A 24583-nucleotide genomic window follows, 5' to 3' on the forward strand; every position below is an offset into this window, starting at 1 on the left:
TTATTTCTTGCCTATATCTTGTAATATGAGAAACTACTTTGGCAATAACAATACACAATGTACTAACCATTGTTACTCTCCTAAAATCTTCCTTTCAGATTTTGTACCACTGTTTTTATTTTTTTTCTTTCTTTAAAATAAAAATAACTGATGTCAATTAAAAAATATTATAAAGGAATAAGTAAAAGTAAAAGTTAAGTAAATTGGCAAATTATTGAGAAGGACAAAGCAAACTCAGGACTCAGGACTTACATATTCAGTAAGATACAATATGTCTGAGGTTCAGCATAAGTGAAAGAGAAATTTCTTCTATTTCAAATTTAAAAAGTAAAAATAAACAAAACCCCTAAAATTTTAAATGAAACTGAAGCATAAAAAAGTTGCGTTTTAGAAGACAAAACTAAATCTAAAACTAAGGCATTAAAAAATTAAATGGGCAGAAATAAAAGGAGTAGCAACATAAATCTTGCTTGTAGGGTGTGTGTATCTGAATCCATCCTCTGTGTGTGGAGGGGTCCTGGGGAAGTTCTCGGGCCTGAGAGCCCTGGGCAGTGGGGGACCTCAACTCCTCCCTGTGTGGCACCTGAGCCTGTCACTGCTCCAGTGGACTGATGCCAGCAGAACTGAAAGCAGGAAGCTGCTGGCCCTTCTTACTATTCGCATGGAATATCTTGCCCCATCCTTTCTGTCAACATGTGTGTTCACATCTAACGTAAGTCTCTTGTGGACAGCATTTGGTGGGATCCTGTTCTATTGTAAAAAGTTTTACTTTGACTCCCGTCTCCCCTCTCCCCTCTCCCCTCTCCCAGCTTCCCTCTTTCCTCTCCCAGCTCCCCTCTCTGCGCTCCCCTCTCTTCTGTCCCTTCTCCCCTCTCCCTTCCCCCCCTCTCTCTATTGAATCCAGGACCTTTGCACTGAGCTATATCCCTGTCCTTTATTTTTTATTTGGAGTCAGGGTCTAGGTGAATTGCCCAGGCTGGGCTGAAGCGTGTGCTCCTGATCCTCCTTCCTCAGCCTCCTGGAGTGAAGCGTTACAGGCGTGTTACAGGCATGTGCCACCCAGGCCAGCTCAGGAAGCCTTCTTTTATGAGCTGTGATTCATGACTTACATCACTTCCACTCAACCTGCTACCCATTCTGTCTGTACCACTCATTTAACACATCCATGCTAAACTTCTTTGGCAGATGTATTTATGTTTCATGTATTTGTTTGCTCTTTCCACCACATCTGCAGCTCTGTGGGGCTTTATGCCCCTGGCATTCAGCGCAGTAACCTGAGTATAGAAGCTCAGTTTTCTGGTAAATCAGCAGCTGTCTTCCTAAATGGGGACCAAATACTGAGCTTGGTCTCAAGAGCTGGCCAGGAGAAACACTGCACATACTAAAATAGACAGACATGGCTAAGCTACTTAATTTTGTGAGCCTTAGTGTCCTTAATTTTAGGTTTGGGGACAATTTATTATGCCTTCATGATGTCTGTTAGGTCACATATTAATTATATGGATTTATATATTATATAATATATTCAATGTATTAATTTACATCACTATAGCCTAAGTAGAAGAGTACTATTCATATCACCATTTTTCAGATGAGGAAACTGGGGCCGAGAGATAGTAACTTACCAAAGTTGCCCACTTCATAATTGGAGAATTTAAGTTTGAATCTAGATCTCCTTGGCTCCATTTATTATTATTATTGTTTTTGTTGTTGTTATTATTATGTCTTTTTGAGACAGGGATTTCACTATGCAGTTCAGGGTGGCTTTCAACTTACTTTGTAGCTCAGGCTGACCTCGAACTTGCAGAATTCTCCTGCCTCAGCCTCCTGAGTGCTGGGATTACAGACGTATGCCACTATACCTGGCTGCTTATTATTATTTTGAAGACCCACAAGTCCTTTTTAGTCTCTGACTTCCTCGTGCCTGTGGCCAGCTTACACTTCCACCCTTCTATCTTTGCCTAAATAGGTGCAGGAGGCAAGCTCCAAAGAGGTCAACATTCACACCCAGGGCCTGAGGATGTGTCACACAGAAAGCCAAAGGGAGCTGTGGGGATCTTGCAGTATGGAGGCTGACTGGGCTTACTAGGTGGGCCCAGTGTAACCACAGGGGCCTGGAAGGAGAGGGAGGCAGGAGCCCAGGTCATAGAGTGATCTGAAGGTCTAAGCTGTTGGGCTGAAGCTGCGGGAAGGGGGAGGCCAAGGGATTTAAGCAGCTCTTAGAAGCTGGAAGAGTTGCACTCATGACTTCTTCTCTGGAGGCCCCAGTAGGGAGGATTATACTCATCTCAGTGGGATGCCCTGTGGTCTCTGAGCCCTGCAGAACTATCCATCACTAGGATTGCTTTAACCCACTGAATTCATGGTGATTTGTTATGGCAGGAGTAGGACAGTGGTGTTACAGTGCAGATCTAGAATGACCCCCAAAAGTCTCAGGTGTTTGCAAGGTGATTTGATCATGGGGTTGCTGCCCTCATTAGCAAGTTCTTCCATTGATGAACTCAGGGAGTAAAGGCACTCCTCGGAGGTGGAGGGGTCCCTGGGGGTGTGACCCGGAAGGTGTATTCTCTCTCCCCTCTCATCCTCACCATTCCCCTCACCTCCTTCCTCCTGGCTGCTGCAGGGTGAGCAGCTGTTCTCTCCCTACACTGCACCCACTGGAAACAGCCAAAGTGGACCTCTCCTCCTTTAAGTTGTGGGTGTTGTGTGTTTTGTCCCAGCTACAGGAAGCTTACTAATACAGCCAGTGGAGCACTTCTCCCATTCGCCTGACCCTCTTGATACTTTGGGAACAATGTCTCTAACATCCCGTCTCTTCCTTCACATCACTCCCTCCTTGAGCAGCTTTCCTGGTCACATGGCAGGACTACTTCTCCCCTTGTCTCATCTGCAATGTCGCTGCTTCCACTTATCCAGGCCAGCACTATCTTATTACCTTCTGGGGTTCACGGTCCCCGGAGAGGAAAAGAGTTGTTAGCACACAGTCCCAGATGGGAACAGCAGTGCAGACCAGGAACAAGCTTACTGTTTAGTGCCCAAGTCACAGGTTGTACCACTCAGGTTGAGGTTGCTGTTTCCTGCATCCTCTGAGCTTTTCATGTCTTGCTAGGGACGAGAGCAAAAGACATTATGTCTTGTAGGATGCCTGCTGTCCTGTGTCTCATTGCTTCTGTCTCAAGAGGGAAGAAAAATGCACTCAATTAATCTCTCCTGGGAAAGATTTAAAGAGCAGGCTAATAAGGAGAGACAGATGGAATTTGGAGAGAAAGATGGCAAACACTATAGCTAATCTGATTAAAGAGCCACAGAAACTTTTCAGTGGTGCATAAATAAAAAATGACAATCAATGTCAGCCATGAGATCTCCAGCAAATATCTGCTCTCATTATTTTATTTAGCACTTCATAGAAAGGTTGGCTGCTGCAAGGACAGCTGGGAGAAGAGACAGTGGTGCCTGCCCATCCTCCATCCTCTGTGCCCTGCTGCACACTCTTTACAATCCTCTATGTAGCTTTAGTAGTGCTGTCGTGGTTGCCTTGACGTCCAGAATCAATTCAAAACATTTACTTTTCATGGTTATTTTGATGATAGGGAAGAGCCAGAAGTTGCACAGTGCCAGATCTGGGGACTCGAGGGGATGAAGACACACTGTAACATTTTTACGGGCCTGCCTTTCCATTGGATTGCACTCAGCTTTTCCCACAGTTTTGGCCACTCTTTGTGAGTATATGAAAGAGGTCTTCCAGAACTGCTTTAGAAAGTCTCAAAAATGAGGGGATAAGTGCGTGTGAAGCAAGAAAGGATATTTTGATGGGGGGTTGGTGGCTGTGGTGGACTGCCAACTGGTGGTCAATGTGTTACACCCAACTGAACTGAACTAGCCTGGTTCTGGGTGTGGGAGGCCCACCTGAGGGTTGTTGCCAGCGGCAGACCTGGAGAAGCTGTTGGGAGGCTGTTAGGAAAGCTGTGTGGAGAAGCTGTCTTAGGCTATTCTGCTGGAGGAACTTGTCAGGCTGGCTTTCCTGATGAATTCAGCAGTTCTCACCACCACCAGAGAAGGAACCCAGCACCTGTTGTTGCTGAGAATGGCTGTGGTTCACTATGGAGAAGCTGGTCCTCCTTTGAGCATCGTTTCCTAGCTCAAGTGGGGAAGACAGTTGTTATGGTTTGTGTCTAATTGTTCCCCCAAAGCCTCATGCAGTCATGGGGTGGGGACTTCTAGAGTTTGAGATTAGCTCTTGGTCCATTGGGATTATGGGTTTTAGTACTGCTGGGATTATGGGTGTGTGTACTTCCCCCTGGAGCAGATAGCCTGAATGTAACACAAAAGAGACAGAGAGACAGACTCTTTCTCTCTGCTGCTGTTGCTGCTGCTACTCCTCACTTGGCTCCTCTTGCTCTTTGCTGCCACCGTGAACTGCTGCCCTCTGCCCTGTGCCGCTCTGCCTTGGAGCCAGCCGAGTATGGACGGAAATCTCCAGTAACTGTAAGCTGAATAAACCTTTCCTTCCTTCATTTTGGGTATTGGGTATTTGTCCCAGCAATGACAGAAGAGTAACTGAGACAATGGTGCATAGCTCATTCTCTCGGAGAAGCTTATCATGTTGGCTTTCCTGATAGGAACTCAGCTTTCCTTACTGTTGGAGGAACTTGGGACTTCACTGTTGCTGATGATGGCTGTGGTACTTTTGGGGAGCTCTGCTTCTTACTTTGAGCATCACTTCCTGACTCCAGTTCAGATCCCTCAGCCTGCTAGCACAGATTCTTTATCCTGTTGACACATGCTTTCTAGCTTCCACCACTGACCATTGGGCCTTCCCAGCGCAGATCCATGAAAGATGCCTGCATGAGACACTGTCGTGGTTCTAGGGCTCCAGTTGGACTTGTGGGAGACACTGTTATGGCCTGTGGGTCTTCAGCTGGACTCATGCAGGATATTGTGGAATTCAGGCTTTCAGCTGGATTCTTTGGTCAGTAGTATGCGGACAGATATCTTGTACTCTTTGTATATGATTCTTCAGGTGATTCATTATAAAAACATCTTATAAAATGTTTCTTGTATTATATTTTTCCCTTGCATGACCTGAAACATGACAATGGCAACGTTTTTTACTGTAATAAGGTTTACTTATTTGAACATTGATTGTATATTTTGGTCATACTGCATAACTCTTATGTCTTAAGTTCAGCATGGCTGTGCTGTGAACCCTCAAGGCTTTCTTTAATGCTGAGGTATTTCCAGGCAATCACTGCAGCCACTGTACCTAAGACACATTATCTGGAAGCAGTGAGCAGGCTGGCTCCCATCACCACGTGCGCCCTGTGCAGCCTGGCCACACACAGACACGAGCCACATGCTGAAGGAGGTCATGACCAAGCAGCACAGATCCAGTGCCCCCTGAAACAAGGACCTGGTGGGATTGTTACCATTAACTCCCAGGTACCCAGGAGCACCATGGAGGTCTCATCCTCAGTTTGGATAAATCTAGGGCAGTCCACAGGTTGTCAAAGGAAGTAGGAGGACAATTTGAATTTGCACTTGAGCTATACAGTCTGTTGGACCCCTTTGGAGCTGACCTCCTTTTCAATTACAGAATCAAGGCTAAATCCTTCCATTCTGTCAGTGCCTTTCCTCAGCTCTTTCCTGGCCAAAGCTGTGGGGGAAAGACTCTGTGCTTGAGACACTTTGTCCTGTTCACACACAAAATGATTGCTGTTTTAACTGCTTGGGGGCCTGCTTCATCTTTATGAAGATCAAGTTGTTTTCTCTTTTGGTAATCCAACTCAGCTTTCATGCTGCCCATGGGTTAACATTTTAATCTAAAATCCTTTCTTTTAAAAATTAGCTGTTCAAGTTGTAAGGTAGTAAAGTAGTTTAGAGTCTAAGTCTGTTGGTGTTGGAAAGGGCCTTAGTGTTATTTGTCCTGATTGGTGCTTCTGTTGAATTCCTCCAGGGACAAGGAGTCACTACTTCTGAGTAGATTAGGTATAATGGTGTAAGAGAAAGTGCTTTGTAAACTGCAAAATACTAAAAAAAAAATTAAATATTATTAACATTCAAAAACTTGTAGCTCAGATTTGTAGTGATCCATCTGTTTTCAGTCTCCCCAGCACTTGCATTACAGGCTTGTACCACCCTGCCTGATCATGGTCACTGGCTCAGTGTGCCCAGGGGCGGGGTTGGACAGGCATGTGGTCCCAGGGATGGAACCCTGGTCCCTGCTCTTGCCTAAACAGGTGCTTACTCTGCTAAGCTATCTTGCTGGCTGTGCCAACTTCATTTTTGAAAACAACTTCATTGAAGTTTAACTGATATGCAAAAAAGTTGCCAGGTATAGTGGTATTCACCTATAACTCTAGCACTTGGGAGGCAGAGGCAGGAGGATCATTTTGAGTTCAAGGCCAGCCTAAACCAAATAGCATACCTTGTTTCAACCCCCCCAAAAAACCTGACGTATAAAAACTGTAATTAATATTATATATAAAATACTTATAATATGTAATATAATAATTATATAATTATAACATAATTATATACAGATATAGATTAGGTATCACACCAGCCAAGCAAGACATTTACTTATGTTAACTTGTTTACTGTAAAGGACATTACAAAGGCCACAGAGGCAGCCATGCCCACAGTGAGGAATGGGTGAGGGGTGGAGCTCCCATGCCCTCCCATGCCTTCTCCCGGCAGCAACATCTCCTGGTGATCATTCTAGAAGCTGATCTGTCTAGAAGCTCCTTGAACTCTGTCCTTTGAGTCCATAGTGTCCCCACCATGTAGGATGAACGAAGCGCTGGTGTGTGGAGATGGGCCTGGACCAAAAGGGCAGAGTTAATGCAGGTAGGCAAGTGAGGCTGCGGCAAGGCTGTCTGTCTAGAACCTCCTGGGCCCCTCTGGGGAGCTTTCCTTCTTCCTGGGCATGGGGTGAAACCCTCTTCAGGTGGAGTCTCCTGATTCACTATGAGACAAGGAACTCAGAGGATTTCTTGACGGCCAGCTCTAAGGCAGGAAGGTGGCACAGCTTAATCTATTTTTAGTTCCTGTGACTGGTTTGAGGAGAAAGGGGAGCAGGAGAAAGGAGGGCAGGAGGAGGGCCAGAGAGAGATTTTTGTTATTTGAGGCTTAAAAGAACCTGATACTACAACAAACGATGGTACCTCACTTTTATTGCTCTGAAAATATTTCAAAGCCACCTTGGGAACCAAGGACAAAGGGTCAAATGCTTTCTAAAAACCTCACTGTTCTGGTCATTTAGGAAATAACAAGGGCCAGGAGCCATGAGTGAAAAGCAAAGCGAATGCCCCAACATCCACTCGAAGAGGCTTGTGCTCTGCCCCTCTGGGGAGACTGGTGTTTCCTGAGAGTTGTGTGGACCTGTGTGGACCTTCCAAGGTTATTGCTTTCACCGGGGCCTCTTGGGTAGCAGTCACGCATTCGTTTTTCTCCTTGTGCTGTGTGTACCTTTCATTTTGGGGCTTGGGTTGTCCAGTCTGGGGTGTGTACCACTGCTGTGCGGGGATGAGCAGCAGACTGGGGTCGTAAGCTGAGAACCAGTGATGAAGTCACAGCGTGGAGCTTAAGAAAAAAAGGAGGAAAGAGCAGAAGACAGAAAGCTTCCTAGGGAGCTCAGCAGAGGTGGAGGACCTGAGGCCTTTGTCTTTGGTCTTTTTCTGTGGGGGAAGTGGGGCCTTTTTCCTTTCTCGAACTTACCACAACCTGAGTGACTTGCTGGGCTGTCTGGATTAAACCGAGCATCCCTGCCTATGTGAGCACTATTTTTTTTTAGTGGGCTTTGTGTAAACATTTTTTCCTGTTTATTTGTCCTTGACAGGGACATATCTCTGCGTTGAGCAGCTGGCTTGTTAGGAGGCGCCTTGTTTAAGTTCAGCTTAGAGTTAGTAAGGGCTCTTGTGGCTATTACTATAGAGGTAGGGTGCTCCTTGAATGAATAGGTGTGAGTGTATATTTGTATATGCTGAATAAGAGACTTCCCAATGTTAGGGAGACCTCCACCCCTCCTTCCCTGTGTTCTGCTGGAGGGGCGAGGGACGGCTGCCCCAGCTCCTCCGCTGTGTGCACTTGGCCTTCCCTGTGCTCTGTCAGCTTGCCCTTGCCCTTGAGACTGCTCCTGAGGGAATATTTTGGGTAAAGTTTTAACTCCTTTTAGTCAGGATTAGTCGGAGAACCTCGCGAAGCACTTATTTATTCTTTTCCTGCCTACAGACCACTGCCTCTGTAGGGTCGGAGTCCTTGTTTCTGGTTGCCTCTGGAGGGGCCTCGCTGCCCGCTGCCCGTGTTTTGCTTGCTCTTACACGGCTGCTGTCTTCCCTCCTGTGGTTTTTCTTGGCTTCTCCTTTGCATCTCGTCACCTTCTCAAGCTGAGAGTCTGTGCCATTGGTTGTGTTTTCAGCGGCACCTGTGGCCCTTGACTGCTGCTCAGTGGCCTCATGCTGCGGAGCTGAGCAGGGTGTCCAGGCAGGTACCACTGGTCCGAGGGAAATCTTATAGTTGTCATGTTTTACAAAAAAGTGGCCCATAATGTTTGCTTCTTCGCACCCCCACACATTCGAGCTCTTTGTTCTCCAGAGATGTACCACAGGCAACCCACCTCCATCCTCAAGAATGGAGAGGAGAAAACTGGCTTTGGTGTCTGCCACTAATTATGTCTAACTTTTAGCAGTGTTTGTAGACATTACTCCTAATTTTGAGAAGCAGCATAGTTTTGAGAACATAGTTCTTAGGGGCCAGTGGCTGAGCACTTGCTTAGTGTCCAGGAGGCCTTGGGTTCTTTTTTTTAAATTTTTAAAAAAATTCTTTTATTTTGACATCAGTTATTTTTATTTTAAAGAAAAAAAATAAAAACAATGGTACAAAATCTCAAAACAAGATTTGAGGAGAGTAACGATGGTTAGTACATTGTGTATTGTTACTGCCAAAGTAGTTTCTCATATTACAAGATATAAGCAAGAAATAATAAATAAACAACAAAGGTACAAACCTCTTTTTTTTAAAAAAGTCAACAGAAAATGGAAATATACTTTTTAAAGTTTCTAATACTAGGAGAAGATATCATACAATGTCTTTTAAATAAATTTTAAGTCAAAGATACAGTATAGATTTTAGAACAAAAATTAAGATTAAGTAATATTCAGAAAATTAAATGTTTCAAAACAATTGAACTAAAAAAGTTTTCATGATAGCAAAGAAGTACTAAGAGTAAAACATAAGATAAATACTGGAATGGCAACTAAATGACCAGCACTTCTAACCGTTTGAGGATAGTATATCACATAAAGTTCTAGAGTGTGTTGTGGACATGCATAATGACCGTGACAGGTACTGGTGGCTAGGCGTCACTTGTGGGACTGAGCTACAGCTATTTCTTTGAAATCCACCCTGTAGACTCAGGTGGAATCATGACCCATAGGGTGGAAGAGAAGTCCATTTGTAGAGTATGCTGATGAAAATATTCTGCTGCTGAGCACAAAAGAATAACTGAAAGACTACTATTGTATACCTCTTATTCTCCTCTGTTTGCCCTATTTGGTGGGTTCTTTCCATTCTCATTCATGGGGCTGTGATCAATTTGCTCCCTCTCTAGAACATCATTTAGTAGTCTTTGTAGGCTTGGCTTTGTCATCATGAAATTCTTTAGTTGTTCTTTGTCATGGAAATATTTCACTTCTCCATTATATTAGAAAGAGAGTTTTGCAGGATAGATCAGTCGAGGCCTTGGGTTCTATCCCCAGACCTACAAGCAAAAAACCAAAGCTGAACTGCCACTAGAGCACAAACCCCGCTCTGGAATAAACTACCTGCTGGCTAAGTTAGGCCTTAGCCACGTGCAGTGCGGCTTCCTCAGCCTCTTGGGTCCTCAGTTCACCTTGTCTGGGCAAATGGCTTAGTAACAAGCCTGTGAAGAGGAGGAGGAAGCGAGATATAATTTGTAAAGTGCGTAAGCCCTGTCTGGTGCCAAGGCGGAGCTCTGAAGTAGCCATACAATCACGCTGGATCAGTAAGATTTCCTCACCCGTTCCTCGTTCCCTTTGGCTAGAGCAGTGAGCTTCAGAGAAGAGCTGACCACCTGCCTTTCTCTCATCATCTGGAAACCAGAGTGCCTGCCAGTCACTAGTCTTGGTGGCTCCACGGTGGCTCAGGTCTGCTAAGGGTCCTTCTGTGACCACGAGTGGGTGCTGCTAGTACCGAGTCATGGTGCATCTGATCGCACTTGGGGACCCGAGCTCCTCTGAAGAGGTGAGGTACTCTTTTTCTGTTCCTTTACCTCTCTTGGGCTTCCAGCAGCTCTTCCAATCTGAACATCTCTTTAACAGACATGAGGGCTGAAAATTCAAGCTGTAGGATTCTGTCTTGTCTTCTCTTCTGCCTAATTCCCTTGTGATAGGTGTTTTTCAGCTGAATGGCGCAGCAGAGAAACAGGCAGAAGAAAAAAGGGAAAGGGGCTTTATTTTCTTTGAGGACATGGAGAGAATTCCTTGACCTGCCCTTTCCCTTTTTCCTTCTGCCTGTTTCTCTGCAGCGCTGAGAACCCATCACCTTGTACCCTGCCACCTTGCTGGCCTGGGGTGATTGTGCTAATTGCTGCCTCACGCACCTGAGGAAAGACCTGCACCTTGCCCATGACTTCCTGCCCTGGGACGCTGGCGGGCTGGCGGGCCTGGAGTGCTGCACTGTCCCAGGCCTCTCAGGGTTTTGATGCAGCTGGAACCGGATCACGTGGCGAGCCTACACACTTGTCGCAGAAGCTTTCAGCCTCTTTCCTGGTTGATGAGTAACCTCTCAGGGATGCTGAGGGACCCCTGAGTGTCCTGTTGTGCAGGAATGACCCCCAACCTTTTCTACAGTGACAAACCAAAGAGCTCGCAGGGAAAGCGCTGCACTGCTGACCCCAAGTCTCCCATGCCGAGGCAGCTGTGCTGCGCCACGGGTGACACCGACTCGTGGGTCTGCCCTCCGTGGCGGTTTCTACCTCTGACCTGACCCGGTCACTTTCTCCAGAAGCTTCCTTCCTCCCACGTAACCGACTGATTCTGGCTGGCTGTTGGGTTACAACCGACGCCACGCACTGACTCTGCCTGAAACCAAACTGATTTCCACAGTTTTGGCTTGGAAACCTTTCTGTTTGAAAACTTTGTGGAGCATGGCAGGTTGTGTGTGTGTGTGTGTGTGTGTGTGTGTGTTAATTAGCCATACATACAGCCATATGTGCTTGCCATGCATAATGATCACATTCATCATAGGGCATTTGTACCTGTACATAATATATCTTAGTTGTTCTTTTTTCTCTATTTTCCTCCTCTCCTCTAACCTTTCTTCCCCTTCCCATTTACAAAAGCTTTATTTTCATTTTCTCTCCCATTTTTTAAAAATCCCTTTCCCTTCCCTTCGCCCTGCCCCCATTCTCTTCACCCTGCCCCATCCCCCTTCACCCTGCCCCCATTTCCTTTGCCCTGCCCCCATTCTCCTTCACCCCATCCCCATCCCCCTTCACCCTGCCCCCATTCCCTTCGCCCTGCCCCCATTCCCTTCACCCTGCCCCCATTCCCCTTCATCCCATCCCCTTTCCCATTCCCCTTCCCCTTTGAACATGTTCTTCCTACTTCCCAGTATCTGTTCTCTGTTATTTTTGCTCCTTGTTTACCCTTTGGTTTTCTCACACAGAGAAACAATGTAACATTTAAGCTTGTGTGTCTGATTTACTTCACTCAGATTTATGGCTCCGGTCCTGAGCTGTATCTATTTACCTAGAAATGACTTGCTTATCCTTCTTTATGGCAGAATAGTACTCCATTGCCTCCAGCACCACATTTTCCTTATCCGTTGGTCTGTTGATGGGCACATGGGCTGTTTCCCAGATTTAGCCACTGTAAATTGTGGCATGACAGTTATGTTTGGCGTACCACCTTTTTATCAAGTTTCTCTGAGAGATCTTGGCAATTTCCGCGGATAATCAGTCAGCAGCATTTAGCAGTCACACCTCTAGGGGCTGCACCTGCGTCGGGGCAGAAGGTGATTGGCTGTGTCAAGGGCTCGGCAGCGGTTTGGCCACACATCTCAGAGGTGGGCCTCACACCTGGACTGTCGTGCGCAGGATAGGTCTGCGCTGGGGACAGTCTTTCTTCTTGGGGGTTTTGTCTAAGTTTCAGTCCTAACCAGCTATGTGATTCTGGGAAGCCACTTATCCCAGGCACTCCTCAGCAATCTTACTTGATTTACCCCATGTCATTAGGGTTTTTTTTTTTTTTTTTTTTTTTTAAATGTATTTGGTACAGGGTCTCACTGCTCAGCTCAGACTCATAGTGATCCTCCTGTTTCAGCCTCCCCAGTTCTAGGATTATAGGTGTGTACCACCATGCCTGGACTCCATGGCTGGCTCAGCATGCCTGGGGGGCAGGGCTGGCATAGTATGTGGTACTGGGGATCGAATCCTGGCCCTGCAATTGCTTATGTAGGCACTTAGTCTACTGAGCTGGCTCGCTGGCCCCATGTCTTTAGGTTTTGGGGAGGCCCTTGTGATTTGTGCTAGGAGTGTAGACTATGTCTGGCCTTGGTCGGTGCTCGGTGTTTAGTACCTAAAGGGACAGTTGATCGCGATGCCGTCAAAACAGCCTTTGATGTCTTCAGGTCCCTTGCATTCTGGGTGTCCCCAAAATTGTCTTTGTGTATTTCATCAAGCCTTATCACGTCAGGGGAAGGCAGCAGTGGGCAGTAATCAGACTGTGTCCCTGTGACACTATTTTGTCCTTAAGCTGTTGAGATAGGACTAGACCATTGCTCTTGGACAGCAGCATTAACAAAGCTTTGCTCTCCCACGACACTTTATAGTTTACAATGTGTTTTCTTGTCCTATTTCATTTGAACATACAGAAAACAGGGTGTGGAGGCAGCTGAATGTCCTCCTGTCCCACCCGATGCTGGGGGGAGATGGCCAGGCTGGGAAAGCTTAGATTCCTGACTGTGGGTGCGAGATCTGTGTTGCATACTGGGCACTTGTTGGCACCCAGAGCCCCCAGCCCTGTGCGCAGCATAGTAAGAAAACAGCATTGGTCCCTCATTGCCAGCACAAGGAGCTCTGTCATGGACTTGTGGCTTCTGTCGTGACAGCCTGATGAGAGCGACCCTTCCCGAAGCAACCCTCTGCTTACCTTCTCTGAGGGGCAGGCTGCACTGTGGTGTCCCAGGGGTCCTCCAGCTGCCACTCTAGCTGTATGTTCCCCATCTGTCCAGATGTCTTTGCTGCTGTCACTGGCAGGTCTTTTAGAGGTTGGGCATGGTTTTAATCCTGGCAGGCCCTCTCCCAAGATAAACTGCATAATTGAAAATGTGCTCACAAACATAATCTCCAAATTGGTGGATTTGAAACAAAGCTGATCAGAGACTCCCAACTGTTAAGTGTGTGAAAGGAAAATCTGTCCTTAAATGATACCACGGCCCAGCTGGAAGCCCCTCCCCACGTCACCCCTCTTCTGGCCCCTCCCTGCATCACCAGAGTTGAGCCCTGTGAGCTGGAACAGGCTGAGGGGTGAGGTGGCAAGGGGTGAGGAATAGCTGGCTCCAGGAGCAGCGGTAGCGGTCTGTCCCACCCAGGGAGATGTGTGTGTCTCTTAGGACCAGGAAATTATGAGATGTCCAAGCTGGAGAACTTTTTAGAGATCTTTGGTGTAACTCTCTGCCTGAGAAAGGACATCAGGTGACAGCTGCCATCCCAACACATGCTCACCATCCTCTGCCTGCCCTCCTCGCAGCTTGCCCTCCTCACCATGTGTTAATAGAATAAATGAAAATAAGATCTGAGGGCTGGTGAGACAGCTCAGTGGACTAAGCTCCTGCTTAGGAAAGTGCAGGGATGGGGTTTGGTCCCTAGCATCACATGCTACACTGGCCCTGGCCCCGGGATCACTGAGCTGGCCACAGAGGCTGTGCATGGTGGTGCACCCCTGTAATCTCAGCGCTACAGAGGCTGAGACAGGAGGGTCACTATGAGTCTGAGCTGTGTAGTGAGACCCTATGCCAAATACATTAAGAAAGAAAAGAAAATAAGATCTATAAACTAACAGGAACCAAACAGGGAAGCATTCGTAATACAGAATCTCTAAGAAGCGATAGCAGTAGTTAGTACTGAAGAGCAGCAGGATCAGATATTGAAGAGCTGTTGTCCAGTAGTGGCATCACATTCCAAGGGAGGTTCTCTAGTCCCATGTTTTGTGTCATCTATGGGTGGTACAATACTTAAAAACTCAACTTCAACTGGGACTTTGGCACAAGAGCCTGTTTTCCCTAAACTTGAAGTACCATTTGATGCTCCTAGAAGCAAAATTGTTGCTTGCCTAGGAAAGGAACACACTGAATATGTTTTGGAAGAATACTCGCATCCTGTCGGAGAGCCACTGAGAAGCAGTTCTTCCTGGAGGCTTCTTGGTGGCTTCTCCTGATTTTTCCTGATGATAGAAATAAAGAGACTAAACTTATTGTTCATTCACGATATTCAGGAAGTAACTTATGGTACTGTGGTTAAATTTTTCATAGGATCCCCCCCATGTGTGTTGCAAAAGGAGAACAAGCATAGAAGAACTCTGTGTGTGTGTGTGTGTGTGTGTGTGTGTGTGTTGCGTGCGCGCCTGTGTAAGCATATGGCTAAACTCAGGTCCTGTTCATGCTAAGGTACTCTACTTCTAAGCTATACCCCCCGCTCCAAGGTATTTTGTGTAGGATTCCTAGAGTCTAGGAGCATAACTTAATCTGCAACTTAATATTTTATGCATGATTAACTCTTGTGAAATACATTTTATAGATAACACACTCAAATACAAAACCAGTTTAACAATACAGTAAAAGCTTGGTTTGAAAGCATAATTCATTCTGGAAACATGTTTGTAATCCAAAGCACTTGTGTATCCAAGCGAATATCCCTGTGAGAAAGAGTAATGGAAACTCAGAGGATGTACTTCAAAGCCCCAAAATAGTCATATAAAAATGATTGTCATACTATAATATGATAGAAAATAATAAAGGAAATTCAAAATATAAAGAAAAATAAATGAACTAACCTGCACTTACCTTTGCAAAGCCTTCGTGGCTGGTGTGAGGGGGACATGAGTGGAGGGGTGCGGTGAGGGACAACTTTCACTACCACTAAGGGAATCACTGCTGTCTATTTGCTCAATGGAATCTTTTACTTTTTGTGCAGCTTTAATAAGGGACCTGTCTACCCCTTGACACTTGCTTTTTCTTCCTGTTGAGGATTTTGTGGATATGTGGCCTTGTGTTGTCATTAAACAGATTCACCACTTGCACTGCTGTGGCCTTATTTGGGTGGTGCTTGTCTACAAAATCTTGTACTGTTTCCCGCATTTTACACATCTCCCTAACCTTATTTGAGTGATAGATTCCTTTTCTATAGCATTTTGCTGTTGGGAGACAATTGCCCACAATCCTTCAGAGAATGAGAGAGAGAAGAATCGCAGGTTCACTTGTGATCATGTGACTTTTGGCTTCATATACTATTTGTCTTGCAAGACAGCATTTTTTAAAAAAATAATTTTCTTTTATTTTGAAGAGTAAAAACAAGAGCAAGAAAAACAAAAACAAAGACAGAAACACGGTAACATGTAACAATACAAATGTCACAGATTTTCAAACAAGAATACCTGATTAACAGTGATTGATATATTTATTTTTATTGTCAAATCTGTTGCTTAGATTAACAGATATAGTTACACAAGATGGAACATATGATTGAATAGTACCACATGCTTTCAAGAAATCTTACATTTTTGTTCTTATCTCTCATGTTCTTTTATTACCTTTTAAAAAATTACTTTAAAGAGAATATAGTAATAATTGATATGACATTAGAAATTGCACACATTTAGAAGACCAATATGATAGGTATTTCAAGCATGGTTTTAGTATTACATATTCTTATCCTCAATATAGTTGCTTAGTTCATAGATGTCAACATATAGAATTAGTCTGGGTGAGAATTCTACCCATTAATTGCTATTTTCAAAAATCTGATGGAAATTTTTAGGACTGTTGCCGTATTGATCATATATATATATAGTTTTGCCCCTACCTTATTTCCTAACTTTTCTCCTTTCTCTCTGTTTGTTCTTAAATCCTTAAGGTCTGTTCCTTTCCATTTAACTGTGTCTGTTATACCTTTCAGTTTTTATTTCTTCTTTTGAGTTCTTACACCAGGGAGACAATATGATATTTGCCCATGTGAGTCTGGTTGATTTCACTTATGAGTATAACCTCAAGTTGCATCCACTTACCTACAAAGGTTTTGAGTTTGTTTTTCTTTATAGCTGAGTAATACTCCATTGTATAAAAACACTACATTTTTTTCATCTATTTTTCAGATGATGGGCATTTTGGTTGTTTCCAAGATTTGAAGACAGCGCTTGTTTATCAAGTTAAACTTTCTTAGAAATATTTGCTTGTCTTACTGAACACTCGCAGGATAAGTTATTGACAATCCAGGGTTTTACTGTGTAGCCAATGTGAAATGTTAAAATCGATCTCCTTTACTGTTTAAGCTGGGATACTACATTATAAATTAATTTACAGAGAAAGGTACTGTAGATAAGGAGAATCGGAGAGCCCCAATATGCTGCCCACAGCTGATGTGGACTTGATGCCACAGATGTATATTGCTTTGTCTTGCCTCAGGTCCTGGACAGCTCCTGCCCACGGGGTGCAGTACTACGTTGGTGTCTTGCCCACGGGACACATCTGTTCTCCCTTCGGGTGGCCACAAGTTCTGGGTCCCCTTCCCCCCTCTTCCTTAGCGGTACTCGTCACGTTTCTCAGTGGAGCTGGATTCAGGAGCATCTGTGGACGTTAGCACTTGTGGACGGAGTCTGGGGCCTGGGCAGGGGTCATGTGAGCCCAGCTGGACACTGGTACTTGACTCCAAGTAGGAGCTCATGTAACAGTGTGACCAGTACGTACACATACTCAGCGCACGTGTATATGCCTTCAGTGCATTTTCCCTGCGAACACGCTTGTTCTTAAAGTTTCCTGAGCTGGTGGGTCTGTCAAGATGGCTGAGAGTGCGTGGAAGGTCTCATGTGCCCTGCCCTGTGCTGCTGTGTCCCTGTGTCTCTAACATGCGTCCTTGAAGACGCTGGTGTGAAGGAGGAACTCAGAGGCTGGGTGCACGACTGGCATCTGTGGGACCCCTGTGAGGTGCTCAGTCTTCACCCTGCCTTCTGTCTTTGCAGCCCTTGGCCTCTCCCTTGCCTCTGTGTCATATCCTCCTGTGCCCATGAGCCTCTGGGTTCTAGTGTTGCCCTTGCTGGCAGGTGGCATCCTCTCTATTCTCTTCTTATTGTTGAGTTGCATTGTTTCTGGTCTGCCATGATATAAATTGTATGTACGTCTGGTCCCTTTTGGAGCAATTTTAGGTTCTAATGGTGTCATTATTGTGGCGGAGAAGATGAGCAAAGGGAAGAGCCCTGGTCACAAAGCCTCAGGATTTAGAGCTCTTTGGTTGGGGACTGTGTTTGCCCAAGCCTCCAGGTTCTGCTGGCATGCAGTACTGGGGACATTGGCCTCAAAACCTTTTGGTAAAGTCTGGATGATTATGACTTCCGCATTTCCTCTGAATGCATAGTGGCATTCTCAGAAAATGTTGTTGTCTTTCTCCCTTGTCAATTTCCTGTTTAGATAGGATAAAGTTAGTTGGACATGTTCCATTTTCAACAGCCCCACATGGGCTCTTGCTCCTTGTAAGTGCACACAAATAACCTTGCTATTAATCTCTAGATGCCCACCCCGTGTTTGCGTTAGGGTCCCGTGGGCTGCATACTGCTGGCCTCGGGTTCACAGCAAGGGCCTGCTGCTCTTTTTCGGAAGTCTGGAGGATGTTTCCATGGGCCGGCATGTCTCTTCATCTAGATTCCTCAGAGACCGCCGCAGTGACTTACCCATCTCATTTCCCTCTTCCTTCACTGTAGTAAGTGAATTAGAGCCAATTTGTTACCCAAGATTGCCTCATTTATTTCAAAATAAGTTATTCACAGAGGAAGGTCGATTCCTCAAATGAGAGCCAACCCACGTTTTAAAGTCACTCTAGAGAAAAACAGATGTCTCTAGTTTATTTTAGCTGTTAAAGACTATTTTTTTCTTAAAAGAAATAGGCCTATGGAGATTGCTGGAGGAAGAGAAAAATAGCCCAAAGACTGAAAAGCTAAATGAAGAGACAGGAAGAGAAAACTAACTTGGAGTGTGTGAGTATGTGAAGTGCCACTGATTTCCTTAAAGGCACCCCAAGGAATGGCAGGATTTTAGGGTGGTTCTGCTCAGGGGCGCAGGAGAGGGTTTCTATCTGCGTGAAATGGAGAGCTATTACACTTTTCATGGGGTTCCTGGATTTGTCAGAAATTGCTTACAGATTTTCTGATCCTGATGGTTTGAAAATGCTTATTGACTTTGGTGTCTTTCTAGTCATCCATGTTTATTTTTTTTCTTTATTTCACTTTTTTCTTAAGGAGCTAAGATGAAAATAAAACAAGTCAAAGCAAAAGTTGCAGAAGCAAAGTCTGAAGCCAACTGTTGAATGGAGTTACTTTAGCTAATTCACAGATTCCCCCAATAGGAAAGAAAAGGCAGAAACATGTAGCCCTTCTTCATTGTAAAGGCATTGCAGGGCAATGGGAGGGCCCCCTTGGCACAGGGTGGTCTCACTTGCCCAGGTGTATTTGGAGAACAGAAAAAAAATGTACTGAGTCTGAATCATCACTTGCGACAAGCCCTGATTTTTTTTTTTTTAAAGTACAATTCTGTCTTGGTTCCTTTTCTCTCATTGCTGAGGCAAAAATACCCACATCCAAGATTAAAGGAGGAAAGGTTGATTTAGCTCATGGTTTGTAGCTTTCAAGGGCATAGTCAGCTGGCTCCATGGAAGGGTAGCATGGCAGAAAGGTGACAGTTCATGATGGAAGAAGGCAGCAAAAGGAACAAGAGCATGATGGGGAGGAAAGAGCAAAGAGAGAAGACCCTTTCTGTCCCTTATGTTGTATGTAGGCTATAACCCCAGGGCAGGTGTAGCACTGACACCTATAATCCCAGTATTGGATCATGAATCAAGCACAAGCTCTAGAACCCACTCCGTGACCGTATGAGGCTTTGGGGGGACATCTAGACACAAGCCATAATAGCAGCTGTGATTTTGTGGTGTACCTCACAGTGTCTCTCCAAGTGTGATTTACCCATTGTACACTGAGGCACAGCCAGGCCACCTTGCTCAGGAATACCTATTGTGGTGGCCAGCCTCAGGATCTGACCCTTATTTTTCAACAGGCACTTCACTCAGAATATGAGACAGGTAACCCTTTAACTTCAGGCCAGGCCTGTCATCTACAGAGTGACTCTGGGTTTTCCTGTCATCATCCTCCCCTCCAAGATGACTGTGGTGAGATCTCAGGATAGCAGGGTCAGAATGAGATGATGAGTAAGAAAATAGAGAGTGAAGGTGCTGTCCCTGCCTGGTGGGGGGAGGAATTTCCCACAGAGCATGTTGGACAGGAGGGAGCTGGGCACAAGCCAAAGAGGAGGTGTGTAGTCTACACCATGTGAAGAGAAGGTGGTCCAAGGTAGCGCCTTGCATAACCCTGTGTGGTGGTCTGTCTGTGCACTGGGGGTCTGAAGGACTCAGTCAGAGGCCTGGTGCTCCATGTAGTGTCCCTTGTGGGTTTGTTTCAGGAAGCTGTAGGGTCTGTACTGGGAGCCAAGAGATGATGACAGGTAAAGTCAAAGACTGGAGCTTCTCCGAAGAATCAGAAGCCATCCTTTTTTCTTCCTTTTCCTTTCATGCCATTCTGGCAATCCTCCTGGGTGGGTCTTACACACCCAGAACAGTGCTGAACCAATTAATTGGGCATTTCTTATTCATGTTGATGCAATCAATTGACTATTACAGAAAACTACAAGGGTTTGAGGTGGAAGAAACCCAGGCTAACTTCAGAACTCTCTTGACAGTGTTGTTGAGTCTTCTAAAAGTCTCTTTGCTCATGGGGGACTTAGTTTTATTTTGCTTTTTCAAATGTAGAGTTGATTGTGGAGGCCCTTTCACCAAAGTAACTTGAATTCCATGAAGCAACACAATGTCACACTTGCTGGCCAGTGTGTGTCTTTTGGGGGCCGGCCCTCTTTGGTGACTGTTGATGCTTGTGCCCGAAGACACCCTCACTATGTTGGTAGGCACCGCTTGGGCTGTGCGAGTCCTGTGTGTGGTGCTTGGCTTTGACTGCCAGGTGCCCTGGCTCCATCCGGCTCTGTGATACCTAGAGCAAGTCACGGCCGCACGCTGCATTCTCGCCTGTGGGGGAGCAGCCGGCAGCTCTGGCTCCTGGCCTGCTCTGGCAGATGGCCCAGATCTGAGGGTTTATATGATATCCGTCTGGTGGTAGTGACTGGTAGAGCCACTGCCATCTCATTTGAATAATTTAATGATCTTAAAATATGCCTCTTTGGGGACAGGAGCTTTCGAAAGGAGCAGGGAAGTGTTTGTGTTTCTACCATGGGAATATATTGATGCAACTGAAGTCCACTTAAGATAGTTAGGCATCAAAGCATCCCAGTGTCTTAACAGCAAAGCTGATTGCTTTGTCTAAGATGCAGTCATTGTGAAGAGGTATTATAAAGGCAGGAAGAACCAAGAACTCTTTATAATTAGTGTGCCCTGTTGGAATGCAGGCAAGCAACTTGAAAACTTTTGTTAAAGACTAAGTATCTTTCTCTGTAATCTTCCTGAGGGCATTAATCTGTTTAAACAAACTTTACTGGTGGTGCAAGGGTTAGCTTCAGTCTAGTCCCTGAATCCCCAAAACTCATTGTTTGAATTACTTAGACAGAAACGAGCTTTCTGTATGTAGTAATCGCCTCTTAAAATGAAGAAACTATAATTAGTGTCTTGATATGAAGTGATACTGGAAGAGTTTTATCGAGGAATCCTTGAGTGGAGATAGAGGGTGGTTGCATTCTATTATATATGTGGCCCTGCGCCTCAGGCCCTGATCAGTTACAGCCTGCACCCATTTGGGCCCACACATTGTGGAATGTGAATTCTTTACACCCACGTTGTTAGTACACTAGGTTCCAGTGCTGGAATGTGGGACTGACTTTCCCCTTCTTTTCAAGCAGGACCATGCGGCAGGCCATTTGCTGTGTTATAATCAAAGCATTTTAAGGTCAGGTATTTAGAGGGGTGCAAGCCTTTGATGTGGGCTTATATTCTGAGTATTATGGAAATTTAGTGCCAAGTAGGGACTTGCTTGAGATAATGCTCCTGCCTCCAGGGAAGTGCTTACATGTGATGTGCTGACAATTGGGGTTCATTTTTTTTTTTTTTTAAACAGCCACATCTTCAAGTTGGCATGCAAAGTGGGACATTTAGAAAATGAGCTCGTGCACGAGACATGGCCTTAAAAATGTGATGGTGATCTGTACAGATGGACTCACGTGACAAAGTGATTTGCTGTTAAGGTGGTTACAGGAGAGTGTGGCTCTCCTCTGCGCAAACGGAGACACAGAAACCCAAGTTGCGAGGTTGCTTCAAGGCAACAGCCATAGAGAGAGCTCTTTCTGGCTCATCCATGTTTTATTAGGGCAGAAGTTAGAAATTCATCAGAGACGCCCATCTGCAGCTAGCAGCGCTCTTGAGGGGGTTCCAGTGGTGATCAGATTTTTGAGCAGCACTTTACACGAACAGAAAAAAGAATCTTCTCTGAGAATTCATCGCACCGCAGAGAGAGAGGGAGAGGCTGCTGTTCCATACACCTATGACTCTCTGCTGCCTCATTCCAACACCTGTTTAGTCTGGCACTGCAGGCACAAAAAAGAAAGGAAACAAGGCACGGAGAGGAGGATCCTACTCAGGAACATGGCTGTCAGTGGAGAGCATAGGGTGAGCGTGTGAGTCCCTCAGGGGCTGCGTCCGTAGCGCAGGGCCTCAGAGCCTTGTCTGGGCAGAGTCTGAGGTCAGAGGGGGCAGCTTTGCTTTGAGCTCCATTGCCAGGTGCTTGTGTCCAGCCACTCGGGGAGATGTTCTCCTTGTTATTCTGTTTCCGCACTGTGAATAACAATTATAGCTTCTTGCTATAGCCACAAGAAAATGGCCACTTGATAGTCATACCTCCTATAGCTAGTGAACAGTGTTGTAAGAAGGGCCTTCCAAGAGCCACTGTTGCACGCTGAATGACAACAGAGCACCCCAAAGCTGAGCTATGTAAGGCCATAGCTAGGGTGGGGTTTTTGACTGGCGACCTCTTGTTGGTGACAGGAGATCTGCACACAGCATGTTTGTTTGGTGATTTGGTGATTGGTTTGGTGTGATGGAGATTCTGGAGGTTTGGTATGTCATGATGAGTGTAGCCAGGTGACACCGTGCTCAGGCCTTAAGGACGGCTGCATCATACCCAATTTAGGTGCTGCACATAATGAGGCATCATCATGGCTGAGCCTCATGACCCGCTCCCATGAGGAGATCCACACAGGGGTGTGGCATAGTTGGCCAGGGTAGCTTGGCTCAGCTCCTACTGGCTGAATATCTTGGCACTGGGACACTATTAGCAAACCTGCCTCTATTACATCAGCACCCTGATATCATACAGTTACCGAAGGTCACTGAAACTCAAGATGAAGAATACCTTGTGGTAGACCACACAAATTGGGAGACATGAGGTGACGCATCTGGAAGGCCACCAATGGGCTGAGAGGAGGAGGCCTGGAGATTATTCACCACACACTGCCATGGCCAAGGTATTGTCCATGGCAACTTCAAAGCTGCGAATATTTTACGGAGTTCCCCAGAAAATATTAAGAGCAGTGGATTTAGGTTGGGGCAGAGGTTTGTTCCTGGGCAGACTATGACCATGGGCAGCTCCGTGGTATAGGATGCTACCCCAAACTATTCTTTAACAAAGCATGTCAATGACCCAGAGGATGTTTGGAACCGGAGGGTCATCTTATGCCCAGTGGTTGTGGGGTATCCCTCATTCTGCTGTGGTGACTCTTGGATTGCAGTTACTGCTGTTCCCAGCTCCCTCTCCTTAGACGTGCTAAACCTAATTGGCAGGCTCCTCCCCATGACCCCACAACGGGGCCCACACTAAAGCACAGCACCTGTGGCTCCCCAGGGTGTACTTTCTCCTGGTCGCCTTGTTGAGCCACTCTCCAATCCAAGAGCAGGAAGGTAACAGTGCTGAGGTTCTGACCACTGAATATTTGATACTCAGGAGGTATGACTATCAAGTGGCCATTTTCTTGTGGCTATAGCAAGAAGCTATAATGGCAGGCTGTAAGCTTCAAATTCTGGGTGAAACCTGAGAATGAGGAGGCTCCTCTGCAGGTCCCCACACCTCCACTTCCATCCCCAGAAGGAAGGTCAGTGAGTCTACCACCTGCACCGACCCCTTTCTCCTGGTGTGCGGCCTCTAGGGCAGCAGCGGCGAGGCAGAGGCTCCCTTGCTGCCGTTCGTATCTGCAGGATCCCACTCCCAGCATAGCTTGCCAGTAGCACTGAGGTAACCTGCTCGAGCTCCTGCACTACCTCATGCCCTGCCAGTGGTGGGAGGCATGGCTGGAAGGCAGAGAGGAGGAGGATTGCAGCCTGTGTCCAGGCCCTGTGTTGCCCCTGCCTACTGGCTTGGGACAAATCCTGGGGTGCAAAAACAAGGTGGTTTTAATGTAAGTCCTGGACAGTGAAGACCCAGACAAAACTCAAAGATGCAGTGTAGTCCAGGGGCACTTTCGAAGTGTTGTCTGTGTCTTGAGGATGTTATTTTCATTTGTCAAATCCTAACTTTATGGCTGGAAGCGGGGGTAGAAAGGGGAAATTGTTGGTCAAAGGGAAGTTTTAGATGAGCAGGAAGAATTGTCTGGGAATCTACTCTAGAGGAGGGTGGCAGACACCATAATGTCTGGCCTGTTTCAAAGTAAGTATCCACTTTGTTTATTGGATTTAAGAGGAGATCCATGAGAATCCACCCAATCCTCCGTGGAACCCACGCAGTCCTCTGGGTGTCACATACCAGGGTTGTCTGAGCTTACCAGCTCACTGTCACATTTTCTCATGCTTGCTTTTCTTTTACACTGAAAGGACAGGGGTCCAAAGACAGCGTGAAGCAACAGTGGAGCTCATTGACAGAAGAAAGAGATACAAAGCCACTCTGAGGGTGGTAGCCACAGCGTATGGACAGCAGCTCTGTATTTCTGGGATTGCAGTGGTGTGCCCTCTGTCTGGGTGCAGCCCTACTCAAGTGGTTGGTTTGTTTCATTGCTAGGGGTTTAGGTCTATCAGACTGCCTGCTATTTACATTTTTAGAATACTGCAGAGGTTTTTCGTTACCCAGCATCCCTTTTCCAGTCCTATTTCGGGTCCTTTTCCTACATTCCCCACCTCTGGAAATGATCATCTAACTGCCGTTGGGACTGAGGGAGATGACCACTCTGGCTACTTTTGGCTAAAAGGAGCACAAACTGGGCAGTGGAAGGTGTCCACTGGGAGGTTGATCTAACTGGCCACAGTAGAAGGAGGGAGGACCCTCCATGG

At 46.0% G+C, this 24583-nt stretch overlaps 1 protein-coding gene and 1 pseudogene across 1 annotated transcript in view; one reads left to right on the forward strand and one right to left on the reverse strand.

Moving 5' to 3' along the window:
• The window catches only part of Disc1 (disrupted in schizophrenia 1), a 352530-nt gene that overhangs the window by 16386 nt on the left and 311561 nt on the right, over positions 1–24583 (forward strand). The gene's annotated exons all lie outside the window — the stretch shown is intronic.
• LOC101588280 overlaps positions 3022–24583 on the reverse strand; it is a 39332-nt pseudogene continuing 17770 nt past the window's right edge.

Source organism: Octodon degus, unplaced genomic scaffold, assembly GCF_000260255.1.
Source record: "Octodon degus isolate 3935 unplaced genomic scaffold, OctDeg1.0 scaffold00127, whole genome shotgun sequence".
Classification (NCBI taxonomy): domain Eukaryota; kingdom Metazoa; phylum Chordata; class Mammalia; order Rodentia; family Octodontidae; genus Octodon; species Octodon degus.